Source organism: Bombus impatiens, unplaced genomic scaffold, assembly GCF_000188095.3.
Source record: "Bombus impatiens unplaced genomic scaffold, BIMP_2.2 scf_0095, whole genome shotgun sequence".
Classification (NCBI taxonomy): Eukaryota; Metazoa; Arthropoda; class Insecta; order Hymenoptera; family Apidae; genus Bombus; species Bombus impatiens.
This window is the reverse complement of record NT_176514.1, coordinates 81,054-105,120: the sequence shown is the minus strand read 5'-3', so window position 1 is coordinate 105,120 and position 24,067 is coordinate 81,054. Positions and strand designations below refer to the sequence as shown.

The 24,067-nt window shown below is 36.7% G+C and overlaps 1 protein-coding gene and 1 long non-coding RNA gene across 4 annotated transcripts in view; both read right to left on the bottom strand.

The window, feature by feature from the left end:
* LOC100748445 (neuronal acetylcholine receptor subunit alpha-7-like) overlaps positions 1 to 24,067 on the bottom strand; it is a 157,515-nt gene that overhangs the window by 77,144 nt on the left and 56,304 nt on the right. The gene's annotated exons all lie outside the window — the stretch shown is intronic.
* Positions 1,139 to 22,525, bottom strand: LOC117151142. Its single transcript, XR_004460842.1, has 3 exons — positions 22,515 to 22,525; positions 18,346 to 18,348; positions 1,139 to 1,226 (listed from the first exon to the last, which is right to left on the bottom strand). It is a non-coding gene; the product is annotated as an uncharacterized LOC117151142 (long non-coding RNA).

The following is a 24,067-nucleotide window of genomic DNA, read 5'->3' as shown; positions in this document are numbered from 1 at the left end:
CTCTGCTCTCGACGTCTTTTCCATTTCTTTCTTTCAAGTAACCAACGTACCTTTGATTTATCCCGAAATTAAAGAAAATGAACAACCACGAATGGTATGGTAAATAAATAACAAGGACGAAATTATAAAACGGTTCGAACGAAGCGGGGAATTTTTAAGAGTGGTGTAAACAAAATTAAAGATGCACGGTAAATTAGCCTCGAAGGAAATTAAAATCCGGCGCTGAATAGGATTTCTTCCTATCCTTTGCCCACTTAGTTTCGTGCGGAAGCAACTTCCCAATTCACGAAAGCGTGCTTTCAAGGCTTGTTAACTACATGTATCAGGAGTGCGGCCGAAAGCCGAAGAATTGCGCGTTCGTGACGCGGTGTTAATGACATAGTCAAAAATTCGCAGCTTGAACACGCACGGGAGATGATGTCTTCATAAAAGAAGAGACTACGAAGCTTTCTCGAAAAGATTCCCCGAGCGAGTTTAGACGGACACGCGACATGTCGTTGAAAAAAGATTCCCTCAGCGTGGAAATATTATTTCCCAACATTATCACGATTGTATTCCCAGAGTGGACGTTTTTCTCCGCACGGATCGTTCCAGGTTTTGTTTGAGTTGTAATTCTCGTACGTCTACATTTTTGCAATTGGACTTTGAATTTCTTAATTTTAAAAATCCCACAAGAGAATGCTGTCGACTTGTTTCCTTGTTTTCTCCATATTCCCTTTTCTTTCCCTTTTTCTTTTTTTGAAGCATAAGATTATTTTGTCGACGGTTTCATCGAGTTTCATAGTAAGCAGGTAAAAGACAATGGTTTGTGGAAGTGAACAGAAAGTGGAATTTAAATGATGTATAAAGAAAAAAAATTACTCGATACAAAATTCTTTTCTTGAGAATCTCTATAGCATTGCACGTTTGCTACTGGATGCAAATAGAGCAGTGCAGAATCAGTAGTCAGTAGTTATAGACTAAAAGTTCCGTAATTTACTCCGTTACGTCGCGTGAGATGAGTCCCTGCGACGTCCATCATTGTCTGACCGTCAAGGCCCAAGCACCATTATTAGACAGACCCTCAATAAACCTAAGGCCCCACCATAAACCGAATCTTATTAGCATGCAGGAACCATTAACTCTCACTTTCCTGACGAAAAGTGTGAGCAACGAATCCGCGTTCTTCGTTCAAAGGGCACACCCTTACCGAGCTTTCCTCCGTGATCACATAAAAACGAACTTCACTTCTTCTACGACATCAGAAGGGTCAACTCAACTTCTTCTACTACACTAGACTTGTTCCACAGTAACATTTAATAGACAAATCTCATCAGTCGGTCTACATCAACTCGAGTCAAAGAACGCAAGGAACAGCAAGAGTCAGGAGTCAAGCAGAATCTACAAGTCGAAGACAGTTAATCGACAAAAGATACATCATCGTAGTCGCCAACACGAAAGGAGTCTCAGGTCGTACTCATTCGTAGTTGTCATTTCAAATACGCAATCTTGTATCACACCGAAGTTGTTGGATCATTCAAAATATATAGTAACCTGTTAATAGCAGCGTTATATTCAATCAACCACCCTTATTATGCCACAAGAAATAAGGGATCGAACGATTCGTGGCGTCGATTAGTCAAATCGTAACGGGAATTTACGACTCTTGTTGGCGCGCTTCGAGATCGTGTCTCCCCGCGAACGTCCGAAAGTTCATATTCCATTTGTATATATTTAAATAAAGTTCATATAGACTACTATTTTCTCAAACGAGAGATACAACAAAATTTCATTTTCTCGCAGGATACGAAACGCCTTGTCTGAAATAGTTTCTGAAAATTTTTCTTAAAATTGCCTTTGCAGTGGCGTTACGTCCTTACCTGACGATTGTACGATCTAACGAAGTTTCGAAAGGCGATAGGAAGGCATTCTGCTGAAACCAGATTTGTCGTTTATTGTAGACCGAATAGGTGGCTACACACAAACATTCTTTCACACGAAACTAGATCGTTTCGTATCAAATCTGTGGTGAGATAGATGCACGACTACACATCTATAAATACACAGGGCTCGGTGAACTTGCGCCGAGATTCCGGTGAAACTTTAATGACTTTTTGTACCCTCCAGCCATTCGCTTTATTTTAAGGGCACTGTAAATAACTGTAGACTGCCTGTCTCGAAAGTTTTTGTCGAATTTAATTTTCTATTCTACATTTGTCCGAGCATAGAAAAAAGCAGCGTAAATAAATAAACGCCAACTACTCTAACTAATTGATGAACAATTACAAAAATGGCGAATTCGATGACATAGAATGATTAAATAGATAATTAATATCGGCGAATAGAAATATCTCAGCCCTGATGATAATCTTCTATTCAATTATGGAACTCCGGGGCTCGATATTTTATTTCTACATTGCTGAGAGAATCTCTGTATGTGCATTATGACATAAATCGTGAGATTCGAATAATTGATCCATGAATTAATTACAAATATCTACAGTTCTCTTTTTCTTGTGATAGAACTGAATATGAAATCTCGATTTGCCGGTATATCATTGAATTCTATAAGGAAAGTGTAGAGTACGAACATCTACGATTAATCGATAATTCATGTAAGAAATAGACCAAAAAAAGAGGCGGTACCTGGTGTGCCATCTGGTGCTCACTAAAAAATTAAAAGGAATTAACGGAGAGCAGGTGGAAAGTATTTGATGCACAGCTGATGGCGCTACTTCGCTTATAATATGATTTTAATTTTCTAAATCTCGAAAATCATTACGTCGGAAAGTTTCATCGGAATAACTAAATTTTTAATCGGTTCAATTTACTGGCTATATCATCGAGTGCTACCGGAAAAGTTGCGAACTGTTTTAAAACTTCCGTTCCATGCAATTGCCTTTTCCCCGCGCTGACTATTTATCGTGGAACGATTCTTGGATTTTTTAAAATACATCCTTAAAGGAGAAAAAAAGTAGAACGTAAAAAGAATGTTCCGTCCAATTTGAATTCCTTTTTTCATTTAGTTAGAGACTCTTTAATAGATAACAGAGGAATTGAAATTTTTGGTTTGTTTGTGTTAAAATAGAAAGTTATAATTTATAAGACTCAATCACGGTAATCATTCGCGTTTAGAGGGAAATTACGCTTTTACTATATTCGTTTCTCTTTCCTGCGATTGTTACTACAAACGGACGTAGCACCCTTAATCACGTTTATGAAAAAACGATCAACACAAAGTCGCATTAAAAGCGCATTAAAAATTACTCACACACTTCCAATCATGGAAGCGATTTGAATTTTCCACCGTTCGGAGAAATTAAAAGAAAAGGAAGAGAAAAAGTAGGAAAAAAGAGAAAGAATATAATTACCGAATCCAAAAGCAATCGAACGAAATTAACGAATTTTCTACTCGTACTGCTCCCAAGAAGGAACACTTTCATTGCTTCCCTCATTTTCCAGACGATTATTCGACCAGGTCGGTTTCCATGACCTACTTGAAATTTATGCTTTTAGAGGGAGGGAGAAGTTTCGAAGGTCCCGACCCTGACGAATATTCAACGGGACTAACTGTTAAGTACCCAAAGACACGATTTCTCGGCTATGCAGCGGCAATTCCTGGTACGTCCAGGATGTGTTTGACCTTGTCGTTACATCGTTAACCAGAGATATTCGCTTATCGGGGATTGCTCTCTCGTAACCGGTCAATCAAGCGCATCGTAAATAGATTTAAACTTCCGTCGACACGATCGAGCTAATCGGAAGCTTTTCCCCTTGTTCCGGCCGTCGCGTTGGCAACCTCCTAATGGAAATTAAAATGTTGTAAAAACGTCCGAGTCGAAACAAACTTCTCATTTCGAGTTTGCGATCACGTTTTTGACGAAACGTTAATTTGAAACGCCACTAATCTATTTAATTCGCGGCAGTGGTATATAAAGCGTACTGTTAACTTTTCACCGGTCGAAATTTTAGTTAGAGTACTTCCATTTTCTAGTACTCTCACTAGGAATTCTCATTCGAGTAAAAAAGTTTTCCAACGGGCAGCGTGATGTCCCGGCACTGAAGGCAAACGAATTACGGGGAAATTTCGTTTCGAAACGATAAGCAGCAAAATCGTGAAATATTCGATGCATATGGGGAATATTTTATAAATAATATTATTCCAGTCTCAGGAAATTATGCGTTTTAGAAGATAGTTAAAAAAGTAAGTTAGAAAATGTGGAGTTGAATTGATAAGTGATACAAGTACAAAAAGCAAAGATTTTCAATCGAAATAAACGTGTTCATGACAATTTTGCCAATCACATCGTTTGCTTGTTTGGCGTTTTTCATCAAGGGACCGTTTCAAATTTTGACATTTTCGTATAGAAAACCGTGAAATCTTGTCCGAAAGTTATTATACATAGAGTTGAATGATATTTCTTAAATACATGAAGAAGACGAGGAAACGATAATTTCGGTTATCCTGCGGAACGACTGCGGTGTTCGACGTTCGTTAGACACTTCGTCTTCTGTTCTGGAACTCATTAAACTCGTTAAATCTCTTAATGGAAATAAACTTGCGGAACGTTTCACGAGTCACTATAGGTCATTCCTTATCCGAAACACGCCCAATTATAAAAGTTCCAGGCGATTATTTTGTGAAACGATAGAAAACGTTATCTCGTCAAGACGGTATTTTACAATCGACACGAAATTGCCACAGTTATATCGTATATTTTGTACTATAAATTTGCCCAGATAAAATCACCTAATTAAAATTCATCTTAAACTAATTCATCTTTCGTTTAGTAGCGACAGAAGCTAAATAGGGATACTGTCATTTGTATACAATAATAAAATGATATCCGAAATTCCGTGCATCAAGGCATCAAAGGTTTTACACGGAAACTTGTTTGAAGATGGTGACAGGAAGCAAACAGCGTAACGATATGACGATAAAGGATGATAAGTGCTATTCTAGTAGAAACCTACTCCATATTGCATGTTAATTGGATCGCGGTTAATTAATCGTCAAACGTTTCGAAAGGGACAGAAAGCTTTTAAGAGACACAGGATGTCCTTTGTTGCTGTTCTATCTTTTTGTTACGTCCGTGTCCGTGAAATGCATCCCTAATAAGCTTATTAGTTTGATCTATTTTCTGAATCGCGTAATTATCTAATCATTTAATACCAATCTTTTGTGCGTGTCAGGGTACGTATAACAGTTATTTAATCGTAATCGGGAAACACGAAAATAATTTTAATTTAAATGTTAATTTAAACGTTAATTTTCATTCAACGATAAGTAAGAGCTCGAATCGCTCTTTACAGTACCGGTTCCATTGTATTGTAAATCACGCTTTTGTATTCTACAATGCGTTACTACCTAAAGAATTGAAAAAGTTGATGAAGATCGTTTTCGTTCTGAACTTCTTAATTATAAACTATAGGGATACCCATCGTTCAGGAACAGATAATTTTGCGAAGAGGAACAATTAAATGGGAACGGGATCAGCCTTAATTGGATCATATCGGAATTATGGTTGTCGTGCTTCGCTAGAACAGACCACTGGCCATCGATCGATGAACACACGTTTGCTGCTTTTCACGCGATCGTAATTCACAGCAGATCATCCATATAGATGTGTGTGTATATAATAGTATTTGTAGCGTAAGTTGATGCGCGTATTTCCAGGAGTATAGCACCTGTCTACTAATTACTATCAGTGGGGACAGTACATTTGTCCGGGTCCTCTGGTTGGATAAGCCTGAAACCACCCACGACGAACGTAAACATGGAGAACCGTATTGAACTAAACTACCGTCGAGTTTGGCTTACGCTATCGTACGTTCATTAGGAGCAGGTGAATCTATATATTTACGGATTTCTCTCTTGTTCGTAGTTTCTTACAAGATTACCATTATCCATTTTGCGAAACGATTCTACGACGATCAAGCATCTCGATTATTAATTTTTCTCACGTTTGAGCTTGTGTTTGTTGAAGCTTCTGTAGCAACGTTTAATATTTCCTCGGAATGCTGGTTGACCGCTTTAGACTCAAGCTGCGATCCTATTTAAAAACTCATTAGTAACCGAATTGTACGTAGTATTACGATTGTGTTGGAATTTTTTATGACGGTTCTTCGAATGAAACTTGCATTTTTGATGTTAATATTGCTGTTGAGGTTATTAGATGTATAAACAAAGAAACGCGTGGATAAATCGTAAGGTAGAAAATATATTTTAATACAGAAATGCAAGTACAAGTAGAAATATAATTTGAGCTGGTCCAGATCCGCACGCTAGCAGTGTTACCCTATGACTGAAAACCCCGAAGCCCTCGTCACCTGTCTACTGTCTATGGTCTGCCTTCGTCGCAGTCTATTGTCTATACGCTGTCGATGGCTTCGACATTAATTTAAAAAACTAGATATAGAGTTTTCTTTGAAGTGGTGACTACTTCAACAATTGCCCATATTAAAACTCGCTTACTTTCGTCGACTGTGCTATGAGAAACGTTTCGCTAAGTTTAGACGAATATCCCTTGAATTTTCATCGTGTCTCTTCGTGCCTTAAGTCTCACGAAGTTATGCAAATAAAGGGTTCTCTCTCTCTCTCTCTCTCTCTCTCTCTCTCTCTCTCTCTCTCTCTCTCTCTCTCTCTCTCTCTCTCTCTCTCTCTCTAGTTGTGTGCATGCATGAATATACTACCTGCCTACTAATTACTACCGCTGGAACAGTGCCTTGGTCCAGATCCCGAGCTAAGATATCCCTCGTATGAAACCATACGTCAAACCAGCCGATTGTAATAACACATCGGTGCTATAGCGCACGCATATCTGAACGCATACATGCTAATATTCGCGGCTAGGTCTGCCTGTATATGAATAGAAATGGCACGCAACTGTCGTTAATTGCGCCAGCTTCGAAATTTCCTAGCAATTTTCGCGTTGTAAAGGCTATATACAACTATTGGGTTGTTTGAAAAGTTTCTTTCGTTTTATGAGAAAATAATAGACGCACAACGTTTTTTGTTTTATATTATTTTGTCGAATTACGTACGATCCATTTTGTTCTGTTGAGATAAACACCGCAGCGTTTCACAGACTTGGTTTCACGTTTGTATGAAGGTGCACTGTTGTAAAAACTACGTTTGCGAAAGAAAGACATTTTTCGGACAACCTAATATGTACATACTTCGGTATTCAGTATTCTTTAGTAAATACTTCTATTGCGAAAATGATAACTTTTTTCATTATGTAACTTCAATTTTATGTAGCGTGATAATCTCGTAACCGAGATACGTTTCTGTTACGTTAAATTTTGTTTGCAAAGTGTGCGCGATTTTCGATAAATTGAAACATACATTTGGAACAGCTCTCTCTATAAGCGTATTAATCAAGCGTATCAATTGCTAGATTTTCATCTAGAGTATTGCCATTTCATTTGCACAGTTTAATCGAAGGCTTGACGAAACTTTTTTATTCGTTTACCGAAGAAAAGGTTAATCATTTGCTAAAGGTTATACATTTGTGTAAATGAAACGCCAAATAAGAGTTCGCCGAGGGATTAAAAGGTAATTATAACCGTCGAGGAACAAATGAAAAAGGGGACAAGGGACGAAATTGAAATTCCATAAATCAAATCCAACGCAAATCGTGATTGAATTGTACATATTACCATTTCCTAGAAATTCAAGCAACACAGCAATTCTCGGTTATCTGTGGCAGCGATTCACCGGGTATTATGGAAATGTAAAGATATACATAATCGACGAACAGTTTGATTTGCTATTCCCGCTTCTTCCATTATCCATCGTATGTGCCTTGTGCCAAAATAAGAGTGCAAGGTTTATCACAAAAATTATTCTGCGATTTGTTATTTTATATTGTCAGTCGTTAATTTATTTCCGCGCTACACTGATTAATAATTTCAGAACTTGCCCGGATGATTTATAGTAGGTTGAAAACATATATTAGCGACTTTGTTGTAGAGTTCCGTATTCGGTAGACGGAGTATAATGAAATTGGTATAAGCTGTACAGATAAAAGAGGAAACGCAATTATCTATATCTGTAGATTTACAGATGTAGATTCAATGGTTTGTAATTGTATCGTGACTTCTCTTCGTGAGCTCGTTGGAGCTACCAGCAAGATGAGACTCTTACAATTTTAAGAACCCATAAAAAGGTTTTATCGACTGTGGTCGATGTAGGTCGTGCAAAAATACAAGCTGGTCGAGAATTACTAGGATTCACTGTCCCCGTAAGATTTATAAAACGTAATCATTAAATTTAATTCATTCTCGTTCTATCTCCAAGCCTGTTGTTAGATTAATGTCTTTTTCGAAGAATTTAGAAGAAATAATCAAATATATAAATATATAAAATATATAAATAACAGAATAATAAAATAAATAATAATAAATAAGAAAAGTTTTTGTTTTTATTTGGCAAATATGGTGATATTACGATTGGATACAATTAGTTTCCCATTTTATTGTTCTGCGTATGAAAGTTCTCATATTCTGACCTTCCATTCGGAAAAATGAATTAAATTGCCGGATATGGTCTATAAATCGTCCAACTTTAATTCAGACTGATGGTGATGTAATTAGAGACAACATTCCGGGATCAAACTATCCCGGAACTACTTCAAGTTCAACAGGAAAGAATGCGTGATAGATTGTGGTGGTTTAATCGTTGCAAGAAGAACAAAATGTCGAAAGTTCATTTTCGAACCTCTTGACGGATTATCAGCGCCATTCCGTTCAACCACAAATATTTCACGTGAAACGTGAGAAATTCAAATCATTAATAACCTAGTTTCGTCACAAGAAAATTAGTTAAAACTGTATCATATATTTTATAATTATTATTGATAACTTTATAATTATATTAATGCGATATTAATTAGAAAAATGTATACTTTCGGCAACTTTTATGTTATTTTTGTTTTTATATTTTTCCCAAATTCACAGAAATATTCATAGTACTTTATATATGTAATATTTGCCTTAATTTCAATGCATAGCACGATGCCCAATAAAAATTATTTAACACTTCGTAAAAGGTATTCTTTGAGTTTCTAGTGGAGGAAAAATTACATTTTTGGCAAGCAGTAAAAAGGTGTAACATCGTCGGAATGTACATACTCGAGCGTGAAGACCCGCGTAATTTTCTCGTTCCTGAAGGATTGCTTCAATGTATTTGTAATTCTTGTATAAAGTGGCAGCTTGAGTAGAATTTAGTTTACGTCATGTGTTACAGTGATCATGAAATACCAACGTGGTAAATTATTTGACGTTTCTTTCTACCGTGACAGTGACGAATAATTGATAAAAACTTGATTGACGAATACGTAGAGGAGAAATGGAAAGTTTTGAAGAATTTGTGTCCGTTGAGGTTCGACGATGCATTAATCAACAGAGGAGAACGGAAATTCGAAAAAGAAATAATTTATTGCCGCGAAATTCCAACGACGAACGAATGGGAAACTTTTTAAGGGGCAGAAAAATGGAAGTGGTAATGCAATTAGTCTTCTATATCATCTGTTTTATCGCTTTTTTCCCTGTCCGACTCCCCATTTTGTTTTTGTCCGACAGCTTTCAGTCCTCTCTTACCTTTTGCGAAATTATTTTCCAATGTTTTCTGACTCGTCTAATTTTTCCGTTGCAATTTGAGGTTATAAGCAAAAATATGAATTATGGAATTTGTTACAATTATTTACAATACGAACTTTTATATTTTCAATTCACAGTGCTTATCGTAGATTAGATAGTAGATTTTCTCGTAATATTAAATGTTCCTTATCGCATTATAATTAAAATTCTGTTGTGCAAGTAGTTGGTTTGTTTTAAATTTGATATTGAGAAATTTTTTAAAATAAGCAATTCAATTATTTTCGATATCGTTAATAAAGTTTGAGAATTTTCCGTTTTTGTTTCGACCGACTCTATTTAAAACTGATACAAAATAGATACTCGGTACCATTTCTTCGCGGTGAAATTTTCTTTTTATCTTAGCCTACAAAACTTTATCGCAATACCTCAACAAGGTAAAACATTGAACGAGAGTGAGATATAATTTTACAGTAATTAAGATCGTACAACGTGCAACGTTGTTAGTTTTTCCCACTTGTGATATTTATGCAAAACTCTAATCCCTGCAATGAACTAAATATCTGTTCCTTTACACGTCGATAGACTTACAAGGTTCGTTGTGTTTCTAAGAAGGAACGAATTTAAAAGTGAAATTTCTTTTCAATACTTTCACAATGTTCGTAACCATTCACGTTGTATGCAATTTTGCTATTTACTTTCGCAAAAATTCATAAAAAATCATTTTCGCACAAACGATTCTGTTCTTTCAAAAAAGTTACTCCTGTATCGTCAAAGACAATAAAATGAACAGTATAAAAATAATCTGGAGCAATATAAAGTGAAGTAGGTGCAGTACCGTTTTAAGAAGATTCATAAGGAGCCCTTTTTAAAATTTTAACGATCATTTAGGACTAATCAAAATTCCCATCTTACGAGTTCATCTAACCCGTTTTAAGAAAAGAAGATAAAGTTAGTATCAATTGATGTTTCACATATTCCGCTAAAATTTCTCCATGATAAAATTCGTACCACCGAAGTAGTTTTCGCTTAAAATATTCGCACCGGTGTAACATAGAATAGGTAACATAACATCGCGAAAACTGCAAGTTATTTTCTTTTCGCGAGCAGTTATCCACGAAACATTTCGCCGCTGCTTACGACGGATAATGGATAAACAGGTCTATAGTACGGAAACCAGGTTAATGGTGGACGATTTAGTCATATTCAATATGAACACCCTAAACGATATCGCGTTTATCTAGAATGTCGACTTAATGCCCGATAAAATCTATATGTGTGTCAATATTCATGTTACGCAATTTTTCGATGTTTTCGGAGGAAAAATTACATCCATTCACCTTAGAAGGAAATTAAATTGAACGCGAATATCAAAATTCAGTTACACCAATTCGATATTTTTTTTGTAATACGCGGCTGCAATATTTTCGCGCTTTGAAACAAAGAAATTATAAAATTGGAATTTCACGATAAAAATATTTTAAACGAAATATATTGCAGAATATATAAATATAATTTGTATATTCCATTTCTATGACGCAATTTCTAATATATATATACAATTCTTGTTCCCTGGTTAATTTTCTACAATCAACTACTCCTAAATATTATGAGCGCGGTATATTTTATTCAAATTCAGGAGCATTCCCGTTTATTTAATAACACGATAAATTGTCTATCATGTGAAAATTCTGTGCAGATCCATACAGTAATTGCTACGATATTTACATACGGGATGTTTCCGATCGATTGAATCAATGGTTGTTCGAAGTATTATCGTCTAGCGGAGAGCATTGTCGACTTCTTGACACGTGGTAGTTGCCTCGATGAAACCTGGTCTCGTCTCCTTAAATGTGCCGTGGCGTTCCTGCATTGTTGCCGAAAGATAAACAGTTCCGAGTTACTGTGACAAAGTTAACGTCCTCCCAACAGACTCGTATCTGATCGTGGCTCTACCACCGGTGATATTGAGTTTTACCGGAGCGAACAAAACGGCCGAATGCAGAGTTAAATAACCCGGTGCGGTCGACAGGAGCGCTATTCCCGGAAACGTGAGTCCGTAATTTGAATCTGAACTCTCAAGAGGGCAGCAACTACCGGGAAAAAGGGAAACTCTTCAGCCGTATGCACCAGCATACCCGAATTCTCTAACTTCGCTTTGATCCCAGTCCCTTTAAAACCAGGGTTATTTCCTGCGGGAACAATTTCGTCAGGAACCATCCCCGAATAATTTTGATGCCACAGTAAAAATCATCAACGACCAACCAGAGTTTTACCCATGCTGGGGAATACTTAAAGTTGACGTGCCCTTTTCTTCCGGTTCTTCTTTTCTTTATTGTCTAAATATACATCCTTTTTAGCATTTTAAAACTTCTACGCAGGTTGTTTTACAGAAAGTTTTCATATAAGATTCTCCGCTTTCGTGCGGGGAAAAATTGGAAAAATTTTTTGTTGCCCAAATACATGTTCCTATTAGCATGTTAGCAGTTCTTCGCTATTTCATAGGTTTTTGTGTTGCCTTCCAGTATTCAAACATAAAAAAATTTGAGCGATCCAATGATTGAAGCTTTTCTCGTTTAGAGAAAACAATTTCTATTTGATTTTTGAAACTTGATTCGTTCGAGATAAATTCATGCTTCAAATTTACGTCGATCACCTTTAAATCGATCTCTTTTTTGGCGTTAATTAAAGTACGGAATCATGTTTTCTCTCTTGTTTTTTTTCATTCTGCTCCTAGATTCTCATTTGCACACAGTTAAGCAATAGCAACGTAGGAAAACGGATGTCCAATAGCCTGTGACTGAACGTATTTCATTGGTTAGAACGTACGAGGTTGTTTCACCAGGAAATCCGCCTTGTTCTCTATAAAATTAAATGCGATTTTATCACGTAGAACGAAAACCGTTATTTGGTGTTTCTTTAATTTCGTGCCGTCATACATCCGGCATAGGAATCGATCTCCGTCGCGATTATTGCCTCAAGCTAAGTACAACACTTTCCTTTGCTTTTATCAAAAATTATAGTTTCGGATCGAAGAACAGGCTTATTTCTGTCCACGTCCACCGTTTCACTTGCAAATTAAATGAAATCAAAATATATAATCGAAAAAATCATATCTTTTATTTATATCTTTTATTTAATATTTAAAATTAATTTATCACGTAAACGAATGAACTGAAATAGGTAAGGAAATTTGCTTATTCTACAACGTTGATAATTATAAACTCCCCATAGTTCAACTACATAGTCTACTTTCCGGTTACAAGTTTCTCGGAGAACATCTTAAAGTAATTCTCACGCTCGGGGAATATAACTCGCGATAAGGGTAATTATAGTCTGTTGTTGATCACGTCTTCGATACAGAATGCTATCTTACTACGGATAGGAACAATTTCCACCCACTATAGTAAAGGAATACCGTGATTTCCAATGCATGTGGACGTTACACAAAGGTGAAAATCTAATTAGGGACACAAAAACCGGGTCCGATCATCATGTATGTAGGTATTTCATAAGTAGATGAAGCGGAAAAAATTGCACGGGAAAGTGAAGTTGCCAACTATTTCGACACGTACCTAGAACGGGATATTGTGAAACGAACAAAATATGGTCCACACACGTGACGATGACATTAGTGGTAAATGGGTCAACGGGGCAGTGGTTATATAGGTACATCTTTCGAAAATTCGAAGGAAACACCTATTTCTGTAAAAATTGAGTTACCGCGAAAAGAAACCACCTCGAAAACATGTTTTCGAGCCAAGAGTTCATGAGAAAATTGCAATCTTTTGTTAGATACGTCTTTCTTTATTTCCAGACTGTAAACTACACTGACATATTTTATTTGCGGTAGAAGTATAAATATTACAGCAAATCGTACGCTCTGCTTCTAATCTTAATTAAGCAATCATATGCATATATAACGAGGAACTACACAATTGGCAAGAATATTGGCGAAAGTACAATGGGCGGGAACGAAACCCTTTGTTACGAGATCAGAATTTAGTATACGAATTTCACAAAATAAACGATACTCCAACATGCTCGCACATTTATAAACCAAGCAAGAACTTACAGTCTTCGTTGTGTTATCAAATACCTTTCGGTTTCGTATAAATCATAACCTTGCATCCAGAATAAATTTCGTTTCACTTTTCTATCCGCTGAAGTTAGACTAAGTGTCCTCAAAAAAAAAGAGAGAGAGAGAGAAGGAGAGAAAAATTTTACCCGAACAGCGGTCCCATATGATTGAATCGACCAAAACAGCGACAGCTGTCGTAATTTTACGCTCGAAATCTCTTGCCGGTAACGATAGTACCGAAATGACTGGCATTGTACAAACGTTACAAATCTCATTGTACCAGACCAATTTCCAGATAACGTGTTTATACAATTGAGTAAAAAGCAAACCTGGATCGAACAGCGTGTGTTTTTACAAGGTAAAATTCGAGTATCGAGTGCGGCTCGCGACGAGGGTAATTAATGTCGGAAAATTAAGCCGAAAGGGGTGGGATCGGTTCAACGATCGGAGAACGCGATCATTAGAGGTAAGTGGAATCGAGACGGCTTGCAACGTTTCCCGATTATAACGCTAGAGCATTGACGATTCATCTCGCGGCTGCATCGTTTCGGTGATTGATAGCGATCCTCCCACACGCGCGCGTGTGTATGTGCATGTCTGTGTGTGTACAAACTCGGATCGAACAGCTGAGACAAACGACAACGACCTCGTTCAGTGTCCAGAGAAACGTGCACAAGAGAACTCTCATATTCTAATCAGAAAGCGCTAAACGAGCGTAAAAATAGTTCGTCGTATTTCTCAGATCGGAACATCGGAAATTGAAGTTTCTTACTTTCGTTATATTACCGATTGTTGGTCTACGTCATTTACATGTAAAGTGGATGACTTTTGCGCCAGTTTACTTCACACGTTTATGATTTTTCTTCTCTCTAAACGTACGATCGCGTGGAAATTAAGAGCTGGATTTTTGATAACCAAATATGTATGATATATGTAAAACTTAAAGTAAAGTTTAAAGCTCTGGAGGATAGAAAATCGAGTTGCAAAATTAAACTACTACGTCTTACTTTCGATGATTTATTAAAAGGTGTTTTCTCGAGGATGATAATTATGTGCATTGAATTCTAATTTTTCAGTTGTTTTACGCGGTAAAGGTAGTTGATACTGAAATATATTCATAACGAAATGTTTCAGGATAGGATTTTCTTAAAATGTTCGACACGAAAAGTGTTAAAATTATCAAAATACATCTAGTTTTAGCCTGGCCTTCATACTTCATACTAGTTGTTTAATGAAATGTGGCGTTCAGTCTTTCGTACGAAAAAGGTCATCAGAGGATTGCATGCGTGAAAAGTTTAGCTATACATGACGTGATCGTAAACCTTCGTTGTTCTATGATTTTACTTCTGTCGCGAAGGAACTCGGTGCATAAAATAATTGATTGTCCAATTCTATTAGTACAATTGGAAATTTATGTCGCTAAATTTTACTTGTAGATATAGTTACTATTAGGTTGTCCGAAAAGTTTCCTTCGTTTTATAAGGAAATAATAAACGCACAATATTTTTTGTTTTATATTAGTTTATTGAATTATGCACGAACATAATAATAGAAATATGACGAAATGGATCATACCAAATTCAATAAAATAATATAAAACAGAAATTGTTGTTCATCTATTAACACCTTATGAAACAAAAGAAACTTTTCGGACAACCTAGGACTTTACATTCAGCGATTTTCACAAATTGCAAACAAGCAAGGAATTCGCTAATCCATCTGCATAAATAAGATGCTCCTTCGAACAACGCGGGAGTTAAAGACACCAACGAACCGCGTAGAGTGAAATCCGCGTAGTTGCGGAGGCACTCTTCCTCAAAGATTGAAGCAAGTAGGTACATACTTGCATACATACGCGTATTATATTTCCCCAATGCATGTGCATATATGTGGCATTCAAAATTTACGTTTGTTATGTTCAGTCATTATATTCTTCGCTTCAAGACGATTTGATGCGAACTGTCTTTCTGAAATCATCGCCGTATGCATCAAACAGCATCGACTTCGGACAGTTGACAAATTGTTTGAGAAAGGAAAAGATAAGAATTTATTTTTTTTTTGCGCATGCAATGAGATTATGGCTGTGTACCTCGCAAAGACACGTTGGTCGTTTAATCCTTTTTCCAAATCCCATAACAGTTCATTATGTGCTTGAATTCGATGCTGTTCCTTGTGTGCAAGGACAATCTGCGAGCAATCAGTTCACGCGAACGAATTCACATTTGTTCTTTCTCACGTCTCGTATTCGCCGATAAGGAAAACCGTAACGATATGTTAAATAAATTGATTCGAAATAAATATTGTTATGTCGGTCGACACTCTACCTAGACCAGGTCACACACCGCGGGCAAGATGGGAACCAGATGTCATCCTTACTGCGTACACTCAATAGTTTTAAGGAACCATCGTAAATCTCAGGAATTTGCTAGTTAAGGTCCTTCAGACCGAAAAAATATCGTTTTTCCAAATCATTTTCTGAAGATTATTGTCTACTACGGCTTCAGACGGAAAAGTTAGTTTTTCTCACGTACGATGCTTCCCACTAGCAACTTTCTATCGAGGGCGGCTAAGACCCTTTCTAGTCCACCAACCTTCGTTTATCCAATCAGAAGTAATGTATACTGCCCTCACTTTCCTGACCAAAAATGTAATGAACAAATCCGATGGTCCCGTGCGCTAGACACACCCATCGCTAGTTTTCCTCCGACACAGCATCGGCACTGTAAATTACTTATTCTTCAACGTTAGAATAGTCAACATGTCAGTACCGGGTTAGTCTCCCTTATTGCTACGTCAACTATAGCAAAAAACTCCAAGAGCCTTGCTCTTATTATATATTGTGCCAGTGTATCGCATTTCTATACGCCAAATCATTGTCTACGACGTATATCACAAGCAACGGTGTAATTTAAGTGTTAAAAATATATAGTTTATAACCCTGTTAATCGCAGTGTTATACCCTCTTAACCACCCCTATTATCTCAACGGAAATCAGGGGATCGATCTATTCGCGGCGTCGATTATTATAATCGTAACGGGAATTTACGAATCCTGTTGACGTGTTTCTTCGCGATTGCGTCTCCCCGCGATTGGTCGAAAATACAAATATAAAAAAGAAATGAAATCTGTCAAATAATCGAAACCGCATTGTTCAAGGGAGCACTGTGTACAGTAAAATAAACACATCTAGGATAAATATACAAATTGATGAACGATGGTGCAGCTGGTTCAAACGCATTTACCTTATGCAAACCAGTGTTATTTTGAAACTTCACGCAGTCCAGATCAGATGGTACAATGGGGTCGTTTAAAATTCATGTGTCGCGTTCTTCGCGTAACAACTGCAGGCTTCGATGCAGAAACTGCGGCATTACGATGCAAGAAAAGTAATTTCCCCTCAACCGGCAGATCCACGCAATAATAATTATGCATCTGACCAAGAGAACAATGAGAAAACTCATACAACAAGTATAAAGTTTCGCGAGTATAAAGTTTGTGATATCTTGTAAAATATATCACGAGTGGAAAAAATTCTGTTTTGTAGAGTGAAGTTGCAATGAAGATGAAAGAAAAAAATCTTTCTCGCGTGTAAATTAATCTTCTTCCCCTGAGAGTTTAATAAATTGACCTATTGTTTAATACGTTGAAATTTTCATTCGATGAACAGTCTTAATTTGAAATAGAATTATAGAAGGTATTTTTGATAATAAAGTAACATTCTACTCCTTTTATTTTCTGTTATTTATTTTTTTTATCTAATTTATAATTTATCCAGGAAACCACGTGTCACTGATTCTAAAGTGTAGGTAATATTGCGCGCAAGAACGGACCTTTTGTGTAACGTTAAATAGTGGCGGTTGTTTTGTTTATGTAATTATGTACTTTCGTGGAAGATTTGAATGCAAGATTGTAGATAAGTCTGTGCATCAAAAGCAACAAGTGGCCACATATCACGTACAACGAAATGTCGATAAAATAGCACCCCAAATATATGATTTTGATACAGATCGGAAAAATACTTCAAGTCACTGACTATTAAATAACATTTTTGTTTTTTTATTTTTACATAAAGATTCATCTCCTGTTTCATGCTTTTCATCGCACTACGTATAAACAATAAAGAACTATATAGTTGATCTCTAAAATAAATAGAATCGTAATAAGTAAATAAATAAATATAAAGAAAAAATGTCAAGATACAGTATCTTTTGAAGGATAACAGCAATTCCGACTGTGCTCGAAAGAAGTCGGGGGATCGATTGGCTAGTAAAAATAAACTTGACTTGACAAGTTCGCAAGGGTACACAAAACTTTCCTGACTGAAGTTGTCGAAGACAGGCTTGGTCGTCGTTCGAACCTGGAACAGGAAACCCAACCATCGTAATTCACGACGCGACTGCAATCACCAATACCACACGAGACTTTTCGATACAAAATGAACCTGGTGCGAGCAAATTTTTTTTCGGCATGCAGATTATTCGAAAGGGGAAAAGTTAGTCTAGCTTCGTGAAAGGAAACAATTTTCACGCGTCGATCGACGAAATCGTTTATCATCTACGAATTCTTGATCGATTTTCTATTTTCCACGGATTATTTAATGCAAACGACCGACATTATATCAACAATATAGTCGCTAGATGCGGCATGCAGCAAACACTGCATTAAACTGATTGCTTCGCGAATACGAGCTAATACATTAAACCTAATTTCATTTGACGTATATATCAACAGTACAGAGAGGCATAAATGGCCTCGCTTTTCACGTGATTTTTAATATTCGCTATGCTAGTACGCTAGTTGAAAACTATTAACCCTTGAAATAGTCAGATGGAATGTATGTTACATAATTGATAGGATGAAGTTAATTTAACTCGTCCGATGAGATTAATGGATTATCCTCTTCATTTATCTAAATACGCAGGTATATCAACCTTCTTGATAGATTAATGTAAAAATATATTGATATTATTAACATCTATTTTGAAATTGAAAAATGATCTTCAGATTTAATGACACGAGAAAACATTTCATTTAAAGAAGTTTTATGAAGAACAGATACATGCTACGATATCATAAATACCGAGAAATTCGTTCGTTATGCAGATATCTTTCTAAAAAACATATACAATTAATATTATAATAAACAGTTAATATGTCACAGACGATTCGACGATTTTTCAAGCGCCCATTTCTACCCTAATCGTGGCTGTGCATCAGGTCATAATGAGAACTGAGCTAATATAGAAAATGTTCCATTTAAGATAAACTGACAACCGAGTGTTTTTATTTGAGGAATATCAGACAAAGCGAAAACTTTTGCAAAAGGATTCCACGGCATTTCAACGGCACTTCGTTGATGCGCAGTTTAATCCATTTTTGCTTTTCTTTCTGGATATTAACGGCACTCCGCGGTATTGAATTCCTTTGTCGAGCTTTGTGTTTGTTCTTCTCGGTTATTCAACGATGAGCTTCGCATTTTTCGGAGGACACCGTTAATTTGCGATCTTTTCAATCTTTCTCCCATTTGATAGATACTACCAGTAGATAGTACCGGTTAATGACATGTCCATCATTACTTAGAATACCTTCTGATATTCTTCTAATGTAATTCTTGGCCTTTCTTTTTTTTATTAATTTTTATCTCGTGATTTGTAAAATATCGTAAAAAGAACCTTGGCTATGGAACGTACTAATATTTTAATTTTTTTACAGAAAGTTACTTGATATCGTTCAAGTTTATCGATTCCGATTTAGTAACTTCCGATTATCGTTCAATAGCCGAGAAGATATAGGGACTAATCGATTAGCATGAAACAATAATATCACTTAAAAACTCCCTCTAGATTGCTAACGTGTAATTAGACTCGCTTGCAAGAGCAGCTCGATATCGTTTGACTGTTGTAACAATGCGTTCCTTACGATGCATCCGTGCGTTCCGACCTTTTCTACATAGGCTCACGTATATTTTCACAATGACCCTGGCAAATAGCTACATCGATTTCTTGTCCCATTGAATTTTTACGAATGGACGATTACTTTCCAATGATCCTTTATGCAATTATCTCACCTAATCTATCTATCGATTGATTCAATTATCAATTATCAATTATCTATCGAATACGATTTATAATATAATGATATATAATACAGCAACGTTACACCGTTTGTGCTTGTTTTAAGTATTTGCAAATCGTAGAGAGCCTCCATGTAGGTACTTTGTTGCGCCAGAGTTGATAACTTGGAGTATACAATTCTACTTCGATAACTGCACCACTTATAATTAATTTATCCTATGTTCTAGTTGAATACATGTATTAGGATTAAATGAAAGCCGAAACGAGCAAATACAGAGCGGTATTAGGAAAAAGGAAATAATTAGAGATTAAATCGGTTTCGAATCCTGCTGGTTTAATTCTATAGTTTAAACTCCAATAACTGCCGGCATTAATTTTCTGTTACTCCTACGGGAGCTCTGCTAAAATATTGATTATCGCTAAACCATGCCGAATCATTGTAAACCGAGCGCTAACGGAAAAATTTCTATTAAAAGGGAAACGACCATGTAATTTCATTCTATAAGAATTCTAAAATTGAAACATGATTATATAAGATTATTGGCCTGTATCGATCTCTACGCTCCACAACGACTAACCCGCGTTCCGCTCATAAATTACTCGTTGTATTTTACCGATGGTAAAAGTAGCGCAATAAGAATGGGACCCGATTACTATTGACTAGCCACGAAATCGTCCACGAAATCACACGAACCAGAATAGCATGGATAACGAAAATTGACCTACGAAATTTGATACAGCAAGGCAAACCAAGTCCCCATCCACAACTTTTGGTATATCCCCAACCCCTGGATATGACCCAGGATTCCAGTGATTTCTAGCTGGTACGTGTCGGCTGTGGGTCACGCGCCAACGCTTTCTAAACGCAAGACATATTCCGGTTGCATCTGTATTCGAGGGGAAAAGAGTACACGAACGATATACGAATTGGGTCTTGCAAAGATCCGCATTGCCAACTATAAATCTAGCCGCCAGTGACAGCCTCGGTTCTTGGTTTAATCTTCAAATCTCACGCATCTATATATTATTCGACAACCTCGTGTTTACATATTTTCGGCATCACACCGGAATGGTTACTCGCTACTGATCTGATTCATAGCGTAGCTTGCCCTTTCCATCGTATTGTTTGAATTTCTCTGATTTAGCGAGAAGCTTCACGCTGTACAAATTCATTTTTCTTGTGTTATCGAAGCAGTCCACATTCGGCTACGATACACCGCAGAAGGGATGGTAATCTTGGGATAAATTATTGTGAAATAATTCCTCGATATTTGGTAAGAATGGAAATTTATCGAACCTGAATATTTCTTTAAAAATGTGGCGCTAATATGATATTGTTATACGTTGTGCCATCGCGCAACGATCTGCGCTGATATATTATTTTGATTCGTTAGCCACGAAATCGATTAGCCGACGAGGTGATCCGTGGTTTCATTTTGCGCTAAATAATTTTCAGGCGATGCACGAGGTGGGTGTAACCGAGACAACGGCGCGGTGGTAATGGCAAGGAGGAAAATAAATTCGTGGGGACAGTTGCGGCCCTATGGGTCACACGTTCACAGCCTTCGGATGCGGGATAAGTTACAGGCGCAGTGGTAGAAAATCGGTTTATACAGATCACGTACGGCCTGGAATGAACGGATAAAGTTTTGGGATTCACTTTCCATTCTCAACGGTAAGCCAATTTCTACTATAACAAATATTGTACGTTAGTTAGAGAACGACGAGTTTACCGTTCGAAGAGCAGAGAGTAGTTAGCACTGACGTAAAATTTTCAAGTAGTGTGCAAAGAAGATCGTTATTTGTCATTTTGGATCTCGATTTGTATTCTGCAAAGAATCTCGAAGGAAAAATATACAGGAAAATGTTTCGACTTAATATCCTTAAACGACTTTAAAGCGCGAAAAATTTCACAACAGCTTCCAATTGTCTTTATGCAGAATGGTAAATGGGGGATCCAGAATGGATAGATGGTACTCGTTAAGCAAAAAGAAGTCAGAAAATTAGTACTTCCAAATAAAAATAATCAAACACCCAAGCATCGAACTAATTCAACGTCCGTGAGATTGAAAGAGTAAGTTATGAATTCTTTGCCTCTTTTCCATAATGTATTCTTCTCATAACATTACAAGTTTCCCCGCGGCATTTTCATCTTTTTCTTCAAATTCTGGCTGAGATATTTTGATGAGACAACGATATATTATATGGACCTAGGGTAGTCGGAAAGGAAGAACCAGAAACGCCGTAAGCATACAGAAAATTAGATATCATCCAGCACAGTCGGTTAATTCGACGTATGGCTTGAAACTTTTTGCGGTACGTGACGAGGCATAGCAAGTAGAACTGCGAATGCAGTTCCCCATCGGTGCTGTTGTCGCTATTGCCGGTGCACGTTGCGCATTTCCTACTCGAACAAATCCACTTTGCAACCTCGTTTCTGTGCTGGCGCATCCTTGACACTATGCGTCATCCGTACGTATCCGCCATGGAAATGAGAAACCGATATCAAGAGGAATCTTCTTTGCGACTTCTCGTACTTCGTCTACCATTAACAGGATTCCTTTCATGTGAAATTAGATTCTATTCCCGAGCTACTACTCGCGTTTCTGGCCCGTCTTCTTCTGGCATACGCAATTTCTTTAGCCTATCGTGTTCGATATAGATTGAACATGCTACTTAAACTAGTTTGATTTCGTAGAGCCCCTACGCCTTTAAATTTGGACAAAAATACTTTGCCTGTTGAAATGATTGAGATTAAATGATTGGTGCTTTGATTGCACTTTGATCGTCATGTTATATATAGATCTGAAATTATTTTAGGCAGGCTTTAAGATTTGAAATTCATTGTATGACTAAAGAATTACTCCTGGAAACATTTGGTTTTGATCGTTAAAAAGTTTGGATGCTGAATAGAATATTAATAGTTACTAGCTTCTCGTATCCAGTAGAATCGGTCCATGACTGGTCAGACACAGCTATTCCTCGTTAAACGCTTGGAACGCGATGTTAAATATAAATAGATGGAGTTTAAAAACGTTTCTAAATACTATCCATAATTTTTTACTAATATAATAAAAATTAATAATCTACTATTTATCTATTTTCTGTAATTTACGATTACCTTTTCGTGATATTTTTCCGGTTCCGTTTATTTCCACCAAGTGCTATCTTTTTCTTTCTAAAGTATCTAATCTAAAGTATCTAATCGCTTAAAAGCAATAATTTTCTGCAAAGAAATTTTTCGGATACCTTGAGATTCAATTTCAGTACAGCTGTACATCCCTCTATGTCTGTTTCTTTGACTCTAAAGCCGTCTCATGGAATTCATTCGTAATATGGCTGCTACTTTGACGCGTTTTTCCTCTCTAAAGGGTCCATCTGAGGAATTTATCTTTTCCCATTGGATTGAAAGATCTCGCACACATAATCCTGACAAAGGTCTTAATCCTTACCCGCGTACAAAACCATAAATTCCACAAAAAGGAAAGATATTTGAAGATATCGTAGAATTTCGCTCAACGTCGAGGCCCATCGCATTTTGATACGATTTCAAAAGTTACTGTGATGTTGCTTATTATCAAAGCATAGGTTCGCATTTGAAATCTTACCGAATTTTTTTCAGTAACGCTCTTCTTTCACGGTGTTTTTCCTTGAAACCAACAGGAAGAAGTCTCTTATTCTACAAGTTGAAAACAAGACCATTACGAAGGCGAGATCATCTTTTTTTATGAGCTAGCCAAGTTGGATTGTGAAGATGTATTTTGCGACGTTCTTGTTTCACAAGCTTCTCGCCGCAGTTAAAATAGCGAGAACGTTCTGAGAAAAACGCGGGAAACTTAAGGTGTCTGTGTAGCAGGACATTCATTCGCCTTTGTCGTATTTTCTTTCATGTTCAAGAAAGAACTGCAGAAGACATAATGTCATCAAAGGATTGTATAGAACAGAAGTGTACTGATGCACGACGTTGTAAGAAATAATTAACTCAAATTTTTTATTAGGCGTTTTACTTCTTTTTCTTTTTGTAGATCTTTGAGTAAACGCTACAAATGTACTTTAGCTTCGTATATTAATGGTAAAATCGATTCTTCGGTAGAAATGGAAAAATAGATTTGTCTATTACAATTTACATTAAAAACAATGTATGAAAAATTGACACGGCATAGTTTTCCAAGAAGATTTCTTCGCAGGCATAGTTATAATCGTATTTTTAGTATTACGCATAAATATCCCGATCGCGATCATTCTCAAACGTTTTCAAGGCATTTAGCTAATGTTGTAGTATTTTTCAGAAGCTTTTAAGCGTACCCAAAAGTACCGTTTTTACGAGCGTTTT